A 12,421-nucleotide genomic window follows, 5' to 3' on the forward strand; every position below is an offset into this window, starting at 1 on the left:
TGTAATGGAAGTATGCGTATTAAGGCTTTTTCAGGGTGGAATAGGATCACTCTTAGATGCCTAATAGATAGCAGAGGGTCTCCTCTCCTCCCAGATTTACACACTGAAGATAAAGAACAAAGGGGGCTTTTTTCATAGGACAGTACATGTATTGGGGGGCAGTGACGTGGTTTGCCAAGGAGAAGAGTGACTGACTGGTCAGTGTTACAACGAAAGCTGTTCTGTGTGGGATGCAAGCAGGTGCCTGTGTGCGATTCACTCAGGACCAGGCATGCAGGGTTACAGCAGGGACAGGTCAGTGCAAACATGCCTCCATCCTCCTTTCTTGCTGCATGCTGGCTTCTGCTTTGATTCCTCTCGTGGGAGGTGAGTGAATGAAGGCCGCTCCTAGGATGGATAGGAACTGACAGTCGGCTTGAAGTCAGCCAGAGTTAGCAAAGCAGAGCCGAGTCCCAGAACACATGGGGGAAAGCCAGAATCAACCCTGGCAAAATGTCAACCCCTGTGGCAATGAGCTGCTGTGCACCCCCTTTGCTCAGCTCTCAGCAAAAAAGGGCCCCAGGGCTGCCCTGCCTGGTTGCCACATGCTGCAGGGTCACAGAACAAGGATGCAGGATTGTGCTGGGAGGTGACTGCAGAGCAGAACTGAGGGCCTAAGGCTCTGTTCTGCTGCTGCTACTGCCTGAGATAACTCCCAGTGCCGTCTCCCTGTCTCTTCCCATTGTGCTCTGTCCCCCTAGTGCCCCATAGGGCAAATTCATCCCCCGCTTCCAGTGACTCCCTCCTGTAGCCATACCCTCTCTAGGACAAGCTCCCTTAACTGACCTTCCATTTCAGATCTACTAACCCCCAAAGCACTTGTCCATAGCCAGCACTACTCTCACAGTCCCCCCGCGCGCGTGCGCGCACACACACACACACACACACACACACACACACACACACACACACACACACAGAGCCCCAGCAAGCATCTCTGGGAAGCCAGTCTCAGGGACTCAAGGCAGTGCTCTGCGAGAGGCCTGGGTGGCGCCTCACCTCAAGGAAAGGCAGGAGGGGCCTCACTGACGATGCTCTCTGGCAGTAGATCAGCCTCCCAAAGAGCCTACCAGGGGATGGCGGCAGGCACCTACATCCTGCTACCAGGCATTTGCAAAGCCAGTGGTGATGGTGCTCACCAATCTTTTATCACTGAGCAGTGGCAGGACTGTGCTTAGGGCACATGTTCTCCTGCATGTACTCAGCACATCCATTTCACCTACAGCAGCAAGAGGGCTCATTTTTCAATACATCAAAAATACAGGCACAGAGAAAGGCAGCGGAGAAGCATGCACCACCCAGGGCATGAAAGTGGCTCTGGCTTTGTCACACTTGGGATCTGCATGAGCCAAGCTGGGGGCCCCCAAGAAAGCCTCAAGTGAGCCACTGCTGGCATCCTCAGCAGCCCAGACAAGGACTGCAGGATGCTCCTTGGGAAATTAATTCCCTTTCCACACAGTCTCCTATATGAAACAAGGCGCAGAGGCTGGAGGGAAGGTAGGTGTGGTGTGAGGGAGGCTGATTCATCCCTCACACTTGCACACACTATACCTGTGCACCCCAGCTATGAAGCCTCTGGGAGCTCCTTTCCCCAGCTCTGGCTCCCCACTGAAAACTCTTTTAGGAAGTACCGACGGTGGATGCATTTGGCAGACTCATCTCTTGGAATCCACGCTCTGTGCCTCCATTAAACTTCAGCCTGTAATTGATTCTGTATTCAAACATACAGTCTAGAGCAGAGTTAATTGGAGGAAGCCCTGGAACAGAAGATATGAGCTTATTGAAAATGTGAAGCCACTGGGGCATTTTCCACTTGCAAACTATCAAGATCAGTGACAATTAATTGGCAATTAATAATTGTAGTTTGAATATACAACTGCATCCTCACAGGTAGGCACCTCCTGACCCAGACATGCCTGAATGGATCCAACCCATGGTGGACATTTTCCATGTTACCACCAGGCAGCAGCAGGAGCAAACCCCAGAAGCTAATGCCTCCCTGCTCTCACAAGTGACACCAGTGGCTGTGGTAGCTGACCACGTATTAATTTAACCTACAAATGTGATACTTATAACAAACTCAGGGGAACTGTACAACATGTTTACCCTAATGTATACAGATGCTGATTTCAGACTCATCTTGTTTAACCACTAATGCATATTCATTTACAAAAGGCACTTTCTTTCTGGAGGCTTCTGGTCTTTCATCCAGCCAAACGTGGGTCACATTTCAGAGAGAGTTCAGGTCCATCAACTAGTGTCAAAATTTGCAAAGCAAAACTTGTCATCTAGCAGCAAAATGAGATCCGGGCTCAGCACATTGAGAGCTCAGCTTTCAGGGAAAACAGGCCCTATAACGTGCACGTGTCTGTGAGAGAGAAAGCATTTCAGAAGTGCAGACACCTTGGGGAAGGAAGGGTCTCATCTAAAGGGACAGTCTGCACCTAGAATCCAGGTGGGCTGAGATTTTTGACTGTTTGCACCTGGATGAACCGAGATAAGTCCTTGCTGTTTTAGTAAAGGGGTGCTATGGGCTGTTTTACATCTCAGCTTTGTCTTAATGGGCTAGAGCAGTGGTTCTCAACCTTTTTTGTACAAGGACCCATTCGTAAACATTGATGGTCAGTCTCGACCCGGAGCCCCTCATTCCCGACCTGCTGCCCCTGCTCCCAGGCTGCAGCCCCACAGTGTGTGGGGTGGGGATGTGGGGCACGGGGGACCCCAGGTAGCCCCTTGCAGGCTGGAACTCTGACAGCCTGCAAAGGAAAATTCCAGAGTTTCCCACATTTTTATCCTTTAAAGGAGAATCCATTTTAAAAAAGTGTGTTGATCCATTTTTAAAGTTGGTTTGCGACCCTTTCATATATTCTTGCAACTTTTGGGTTGTGAGTCTTGCGACCCATGGTTGAGAAACTCTGGTCTACACAGGAAAAGCTGTAGCAAGGGGGCCGTGGTGCATTAAGACAGAGACAGAAGCTTTTCCCGTGAAAGGAAAAGACAATAGATATAATTAGAGCTGCAGAGCTTGTTCTAGCAACATTTCTTTATAGCCATAAGGGACACGTGCAATGGACCATTGCCCCTCATCTCCCAGAATGGGGGCATACAAGGCCAAATGGTAGTGGACCCCTGGCTGTAATGAGGCTGTAACGTTAGTGTAGCTGCGTATGGCTATAAAAGAAACACAAGACCCCGCATCAGCACCCGTATTATAGCAGCCCTAGGCAAGAGAACTGGGTCCTGAGCCATTCACAGCATTTTACCTCCAAATAGTTATTCACTGAATCCCATCTTAGAATCTCAACCTCATCTTAAACCTAGCCCTCCCTTTTTGTTCCACCGCTCTGCTGTGCCTAAGGAGGAACAAAACAGTGGGTCACTATTTATTGTACCAGATGCTGGGATTTGGGGAAACTGGGGGCTCTCTTCCCTTCTCAGTTACAGGCTTCTGTTGCATGACCTTGAACCAATAGCTTAATTTCAGTTGTCCTAGTGTATAAAATGAGCATAAAGAGCAGGGTGTCAGGAGGATCGCCATAATAAAGAGATTTTTAGATGCTCTGGTAATATGGTAATGCAGGCAATATAAGTACTTTAGATAGGTAGCAGGTTACTGGAAGTATCAAGGCAATAAATCTCCTTTGCTGATGGTGACTAGCCAATGCATTGGATTAATTGGGCAGCTTGCTGTGCCTTAATGCTGTAATAACTCTTGCATTCCTTCTCTAGGGGTTGCCATATGGTGGGGGGAAAAACCAAACCTCAGTGCTCCCTACTTCAGCTATCCTACAATTCACAGACTCTCTAATATTTCTGGTTATAGTTCCCAGTCTGAAACCAGAGCCAAGATCTTCTGTAAATTAAGGAATTTTTCAACTAACCTTTCCTAGTTTAGGAATCCACTGGGGCTCTTAACTCCAAACCAGTGCTTGCACTCAGTGCAGAAGGATGGTGATTCAATTTGGCAGCACCCAAGCTGCTGTCTGTGGCTTAGAAAGCCCTTGCAGGAGGGTTGTAAAAGGCACAGAAAGGGCAAATTTTCCAAAGTGCTCAGAGCCAAATTTCCCTGTGTGCAGAGCCCTTGACCAGGGCTAGAATTTGCAAAAAGCTCAGGTTCTCATTAGGCATGAAAATAAGTATCAGATTTTTAAAACTGCTCAGAAGGCTGCAACTTCTATTGTGATTTTGCAACCAGATTTTTACTCTGGTGACTAAAATGTTTAAAAATCCAGGATATTTTAAAAGTCTCATTTTCAAAAGTAATTTAAGCACTTGTAACTCTAAATCCCATTTACTTTCAATGAGAGAATGGCTCCTAAATGTGAAAGTTGCTTAAGCAATTGTGAAAATGTGACCTTTAGTCTGCTTTTCTGATGCCTATAAGGTTGCCACAATCTTCCAAAGATTCTGGCTATGCTTTTGGTACTTTTCTAGGTATCTGAGGCAAAACCCAGGTGCAATGAAGAGCAAACACAGATAATTCAAGCAATGTCTTTTTCAGAAATACTTGCTACCCTAAGAACCACCAAAAATCCATGGGATGCTCTCCTAATGATCATGCTCCACCCAAAGAAACTGTGATGGAGGTCCCTAGGTGTTGTACAATTAAGAAGTGGGAGAAGATGACCAAGCGCACAATTCAGAAATAATTCAAGGTCTTCTGATTTATGTCAAAAGCTATAGCCAGTTGCCAGGTAACACATTAAAGCACATCCCATGCACATGACACATTAATTAATGAGTCACCCCTGCTTTAGGAAGAGAAGTGCTATTGGTGCCAGATGTTATACCTTTAATGGGCAGTGCTTTGTGTCAAGAAGATCTGCATGGATTTAGCAATGGATTCTGTTGTGAATTCTGGTGAAACTGGTTTCTCCTGGTTACCCAATCCCCTTACAAGTGATGCTGAGCAAAATGAGATCCCAGCATCTTTATCTTCATTATCATCATCTTCAAATGCAAAGCATCACAGTTGGCCCAAAGCACTGAGTTAAGTTAGGGAAAAGCCAACACAGTTGTGTTAATTTATATCTTTATTTATGTATGGTTATTGCTTCTCCCAACTTTGAAGTTTCAAAATCAGGGTGAAACTTGACCCCTGTGCACTCAGAACACTAAACCTGGTCCTAATGGGTGTTTTGCCACTGGGGTTTGGCCCCTTCTAGCTTGGGAGGGAGAAAGCAAGCCTGTGTATGTGAGATACAAGGCTGAGAGTCAGGAGACCTGGGCTTTGCTCCTGACTTAACCCTGGGTTCTTCCATGACCATGGGCAAGTCCAACATGTGGCTGTTGGCCTCTCTAATGGATGTCTGCATTTGCATGTGGAAGGGTCATTAAAGTCAATGGCTGACAAGGGTGGTACATGGCCTGGCATACAATACCTGCTGCAAACTGCTGTTATTTAAAGGGGCTCAGAGGACATTGCTTGTTGTGAAAACCCTGAAACATAATCAAAGGATGTGACTACATGTGGAGGCAATCAGCAGATGGGGCATGAAGGAGAAGCACAGAATTTGTCCTTTTTCGAGAGTAAGTCTCCAGTGAATCTGAATTGTCCCTTGTGGAAGTGGTTTGTGAAAGCTCCAGGAGGGCAGGCCTGATGTACTAGAGCCCAGCCAGCATAATACAGGACTACTAGGAAACAAATAAAATTAATCTCTGCCCTAGTTCTGTTTTCTTGAATGGAAAGGCATTGTTTTTTGTACCCAGGTGTTAGAAACTAGTGTCCTAATCAAACACCAGTTTGGCTATTCAGTTCTGCCTCAGAAATTTCTCTTCCACTTTTAGTTGGAGGGGGGATTCTCCTTCACTCCCTGTCTTAACCTGCAGTACTGTGTAACCATAGGGTGTCAAAGGTTGGATCCTTTCATCTCAGAGGTGGCAGCTTTGGGTTGAGCCTGAGTATAGCTTATGGATTGATTTATTGCTTTAGGATCCCTCTTGTGATGAAAGGAATTTTTTATATTAAATAATATCCTCTCCTCTATGTTTCTTTACATATTGCTGCATGATCATTTATGATGGGAAGAACAGAGCTGACATAAGCCAAGTGTGTTTAGAAATGACTCATTGCATTACTGTGATGGCTGCCTGCTTCAGACCATCCCTGCCTCCCTCATTTGCTTTTCAACAGCAGAGAAAATACATCAAGAGGCTTCTTCTTTCCAGTGTGTGCAGGGCTTTTACCAGCCAATATGAGTTACCCACACAGACCCTGTGGATGCGGGTAGGAGGAGAAACACCGGTGTAGCAGAGGGAAGGAGGCGGCAGACATGAAGGGAGGAGATGGTGAGGCATTTTTAGTTGACCTGCTTTTGGGCTTCTTTCCATCCCTGCATCATCCTGCGTTAGTTCAGAAGTCACTCTCAATGCGTGTAGCCATACTGCACTACTATACACAGTGGCATCTGGAGTATGCAGATATGGAGAGAGCAGCGATCCCCACAGAACAAAAGGCTTGATTCTCAGTTCTACTACAGCCTGATTTACTTTGCTCTGGTAGTGTGAAAGAGCCTGAAAATAAGAGTATAATTCACTGTCACTTTTAAGCCTCTCTAACATAGCAGAGCCAGATGAAGTGCCTTAGCAGCACCTTCAGGCTGGAAAGCTTGGGAGAGCTAATAGGGAAGCTATTTCCTCTCATGTATTTCCTCTGAGGCAGGGACATATAAACAGGTTATACAGTGAGGCAAATGAGGCAAAAGATTTACAACACACCTGTTCCACCATGATAACCATCTTGGTAATCATCTGTGCGCCCTCCCTGAGCCTACCCTCCAGTAAAGCCAACCCTAGAGTCACTTAACCCACAGCTAAGAAGGGCCTTCTTCTCATTAGCTTCTTTTAAAAAGGGACTGCAAGGTCAATGAGATAAAGATATCCCTCGCAAGTAGTGACAAATATGTGTAATGATCTTCCAAACAACAAGAAGGAAAAAAAGATCTCCCCAGAGTGAATGCCGAGCTCTTTGCCTACTGAGAAGGAAGAACAAAGACAAAGCTGCATTCTGTGCTACACTGAGGAGTCAATGGGTTTTGAAACTCCTTGGAGCAGAGAGGTGTGAAATCCTACCATTCAAGATGCTAGGAAATCCCTGTTGTTTTCAATAGGATCCCACCCTTCATACTTTGATTTATAAAGCGCCAGTGACTTTCCAAAATATAAATAATAATGGACACTCCCTTGTTGTAAAGGAGCCTTATTTGCTATCAGGTACCAGGAAGGAAACTGGCTATGGGTTTATTTGCAGGCTGGGATTTGAGTTCTGCTTTGAACTGGATACTTGTCACTATTGACTATCATGGGGCACTTCCAGTTGTCTATAAAACCACTATCCAGCAGAGGCCATTGGAGGGTAGGTTATAATTTACAAACAAATAAAGAAAAATTACAAGCAAAATTCTCTTAAAGCTTTATAAAGCAGGCCCCACAGGGCAAAACTCCTTGTCATAAAATTACTACCTTGAAAGCATATGGAGGAAAAAGAAAATCCAGCCTGACCATCAGAAAAGAAGGAGCCTTTCAGAAAACTGCTGGGGAACGCCTGCCACCATGAGTGATACCACCACGTCTGTGACTCTCCACTCAGCCACACTCTCATATGCTGACTTCTCAGTTCCCAGGCTGCTAAGCCATCCTTAATCATCACAAAATATAAATACCTCTTGCTTCATATCACAGCACAGTGGAATTTCCTTTGTTTTGCTTTTTTATTTTCTAGAGGCCTCTGTTGAAGTCTGTCTCAACCCTGTTACTGCCTTCCCAGGTAAATAAGTGCATCACACACACAGAGGCGGCACCAACATGTCACATGTGGAAACACACGGTCCCTTGTTCTGCTACCTAGAAGTCTTGTGGTAGTGACTAAGCCAACACAGTGAACGTGAAAAACCAAGGCAGAATCTTCCCACCTCCAGACTCTGGATCTGGTAGCTGTAGGACACAAAAGCACAGCTCAAACCCAAGAAGAAAAGACAGCACAAAAAAAAAAAAGCATAACAGAGGAGTGACTGACAGGGATGGACTTTCTGCTCCAGACACTCAGGTTGTAACTGCTTCAGGGCAGAGACCATCCTTTCATTAGATGCTTGTACAGGGTTAGCCCAAGGGGTCCCAATCTCTGTTTAGTGCCTCTATGAACAATCACAGGATGAATAACGTAAAACCAACTACTGCTCCCAGTAGTGTCTGAAACACAAGGGAGCAGAAGACAGGCTGTCAGGAAAGATAAAGGACTTTTTCCATCAAAAAAGCAATAACAGAAAACTATGCCTGACCTGAAAGCAGGTGAATGAGGACAGCTACCTGCCATGAGAGCTATAATGGAAAGGAATGAGATAAAATCCTAGATACAAGATGAAGTCTCACCCCAGATACTGTATTTGCCTCTGACATAGAGATGACTGGTACATATTGTCAAGCCAACAAAGCACTATTGCATTGAAATGCAGCCCTCTGCCCTCTGCCCTCTGCCAGTAAGGGCCTGAGATTGTTTCTTTCTACGCTGGTAACGGCCTGCTCATACAGCACATGACTGGTACAGCTGCAGGGCCCTCTTGCAGTACAGGGAGTGCCTTGAATGACAACAGCTTCTCAGTGACCCAAAATGGAGCGAAGGCCCTGCTGGAGCTTCTTTCATCCTACTACAGTTTCCTCTTAAAGGAGAAACTCTTTCCAAGTCAGTGATGATGCCTTCTAAGTGCCCCATCCTGGGTTCACAGATGGAGGGTCGGAAGGAACCTTGTAGTTCATCAGGTCCGACCCCCTGCCCTGGGCAGGAGAAAAACCGGGCTCAAATGACCCCAGCCAGGTAGACATCAAGTCTCCTCTTAAAGACCCTCAGGGTAGGAGCCAGCACCGCTTCCCTTGGAAGTTGGTTCCAGATCATAGCCGCCCTAACTGTGAAGTAGCGCCTTCGGCCATCTAGTCTAAACTACTCAATAACAACTTGTGGCCGTTATTGCTTGTTACCCCAGGGGGCGCTCGGGGGAACAAGGTGTCTCCCAAACCCTGCTGGCCCCCCCTAGTGAGTTTATAGACAGTCACCAGGTCCCCCCTCAGCCTTCTCTTGCGAAGGCTGAACAGGTTCAGGTCCCGTAGCCTCTCCTCGTAGGGCCTGCCGTGCTGCCTCTGGATCATGCGAGTGGCCTCCTCTGGACCCTCTCCATGCTGTCCACATCCCCCCTGAAGTGCGGCGCCCAGAACAGTACTCCAGCTGCGGCCTGACCAGTGTTGCATAGAGGGGGAGGATCACCTCTTTGGCCCTACTTGAGATGCATCTGTGGATGCACGACAAGGTATGGTTAGCCCTACTGACCGTGATCTTGCATTGTCGGCCCATGTTCATCTTGAAGTCAATAATGACTCCAAGATCTCTTTCTGCCACCGTGCTCTTGAGAAGGGAGTTTCCCAGCTTATAAGTGTGCTGTTGGTTCCTGCTCCCCAAGTGCAGCGCCCTGCACTTGTCAGTATTGAAACCCATCCTGTTTTTGTTAGCCCACCCCTGTAACCTCTCCAGGTTCTGCTGTAATCTCTCCTTCCCTACTAGCGTGTCCACCTCACGCCAAATCTTGGTATCATCAGCAAATTTAAACAGGCTGCTTCTCACCCCGTCGTCCAAGTCACTAATAAAGAAATTGAACAGCGTGGGCCCAAGGACCGAGCCCTGGGTGACTCCACTGCCCACTTCCCTCCAGGTCAAAAAAGACCCGTCCACCACCACCCTCTGAGTACGACCCTTCAGCCAATTAGCAATCCATCTGACTGTGTAGGCATCGGTGCCACAGTCACCTAGTTTTTTAATGAGAATGGGGTGAGAGACAGTGTCAAAGGCCTTCCTGAAGTCCAGAAAGACTACATCCACCGCGACACCTGCGTCCAAAGCTTTTGTGACCTGACTGTAGAAGGCAGTCAGGTTGGTCTGACAGGACCTGCCCCTAATGAAACCATGCTGGTTGCCCTTGAGCATCATCCCCGCTGCTGGCTCATCACAGATGTGCTCCTTGATAATTTTCTCAAAGAGTTTCCCTAGGATTGAAGTAAGACTAATGGGCCTATAGTTGCCCAGGTCCTCCCTCTTCCCTTTTTTAAAGATGGGGACCATGTTGGCTTTCTTCCAGTCATCTGGCACCTGGCCAGAGCACCACGAGTGTTTGTAAAGCCGTGCCAGGGGCCCTGCAATAACCCCTGCCAGTTCCCTCAGCACCCTGGGGTGGAGAGCATCTGGACTTGCTGATTTGAACATATCCAGCTCCTCCAGAAGCTCTCTAACCCGGTCCTCCCCGACCTTAGGCCTGGCAGTGTTTCTCCCAAGTCCATCTGGATTCTTGGTCGGGGAGTCCTGGTCCCTGCACAAGAAAATGGAGGTGAAGAATTTGTTAAAGAGGTCTGCTTTCTCCTCTGGTGCAACCACCAGATTGCCAAGCATATCCTGCAGGGGCCCCACATTTCCCGGTGCCTTCTTCATTCTCCCTACATATTTAAAAAGGACTTTTTATTATCTTTGATCCTTGACACTAGCCCTCTCTCAATATCTGCCTTAGCTTTTCTAACAGCCACCCTACAGACACAAGCGGTGGAGGCATACTCCTCTTCGGTGATAGCCCTTCCCTTCCACCGGGTGTATGCCTCCTTTTTTGGCAGTCAGGCATTCACGAATGCCCTTGGTGAGCCGGGGGCGCTTTTGGACACTCTTGCCCCCCTTGCTTCTTGTTGGGACTGTCACCCCTTGGGCTCTGAGTATCGTCTCCTTAAGGAACGACCACTCATCTTGGGCACTGAGTTCCCCTACTCTCAAGGACCCAGCGCCTCTCCCACTAATCTCCTCAGCTCATTGAAGTTGGCCCTCTTAAAGTCTAGGGCTACCACCTTACTGCAGGCCCTTGACACCCTGCACTGGATGGTGAATTCCAGCAAGCGATGATTGCTATCGCCCAGGTAGTCAAGCACCTGGAGGCCCCTTACCAGGTCATCGCCTGTGGCCAGGACCAGGTCCAGCAGGGCATTCCCCCTGGTGGGACTGTGCACCTCCTGGGTTAAGTGGAGGTCCTGTATCTCGTCCAGGAACCTCCATGAGTGGTCTGACCTGGCTGACTGCTCCTCCCAGCAGATGTCTGGGTAATTTAGATCACCCATGACAACTACCCTTGCCTTAAGTGCCTCTGCAAGCTGACCCAAGAATTCGCGGTCCAGCTCTTCCCCTTGGTTGGGAGGTCTGTAGTAGACCCCAGGTTCCCCAGACCTGCATGACGCAGCCTCATAGCCTCTGCAAGGTCATATAAACTCATGTCTAAACTGCCTCCTGTCTTGAGGTCTTTCTCCCTCAAAAAACACAGGGTTCAGGAGTATGTGCAAAAGACCCATTTTGGGGTCACAGCCCTGTGCTGGGTCTGACAAGAAGCAATGATCACATCCAGGACAGGTTTGCTTTTACTAGCAAAGGTGGGGTCCAGAACTCTCCAGCTGTGTAGCTACCCCAGTAATAATCAAGCCAGAGCACAGCCAATTCTGGCTGGTAACCAATATGCTATTCTCCCCTCCCTCTCACCCCAAGCAATTTCTACTAGTGTTTCCACTGCTGGTGTCACCATCAGAAGAGCTGGGCTACTAGCCGGAGACTTTCAGAAGGTTACCCAGGGCCCAAAGTCTTGTCCATGCACTGTGTCATTCTGGGTAAGGTTAGACAGTGCGAGGCATGTTTTACAGCCTGCCCCAGGCACATTAGGAAGCCCACACTGTGCTCCATGCTGCCAGGACGAGAGAGACACTGGTATCCATGCTAACTAGTTTAACACTGGCTCACATACATCTACACTATATATCCTTTCTGCAGCATAGACCTACCCACCCTGTTACCCATGTCTGGCTTCCACTGTTGGTATTGGGCATGGGTGTGTCAGCTGGGAATCTGTCTGGATTTTGCAAGTGTAACCCTTCTGCTGAGCAGCACCTGTCAACATCAACAAGGGCCAGGTTCAAATTTGGGGATACTAAATATATTTTACCTTGGCTTGAGCCCCCAGTCTACCTGGGAAACACTAAATAAATTACTAGGGTGTCCAATAAAACCAACAACCCTTTTCTCGCAAGCAGTGTAAATACAAAATCCAAACATATTACAAAGCATAAAAACAAAGAAAAGTAAACACTAACTATCATTTTATAACATTACAAACTACAAAACAAAGTCTCTCGGTGGCACCCTCTTGGAGGGGCCTTTACCCATACCTAGGCAGTCTGGGATTTAGGGCTCCCCAGTGGGTGGTTCTGGGAACCTGCACCCCTATACCTGCCCTTCAGCAAAGGACTGGAGAGGGGGGCCCGCACTGGAGAGTTCAATGAATTGCTCCATGGGTCCACTGCACTGCAGGGACCTGCTAGAGAA

This window comes from Crocodylus siamensis, chromosome 10 (assembly GCF_052110815.1).
Source record: "Crocodylus siamensis isolate JL-2025a chromosome 10, ASM5211081v1, whole genome shotgun sequence".
Taxonomy (NCBI): domain Eukaryota; kingdom Metazoa; phylum Chordata; order Crocodylia; family Crocodylidae; genus Crocodylus; species Crocodylus siamensis.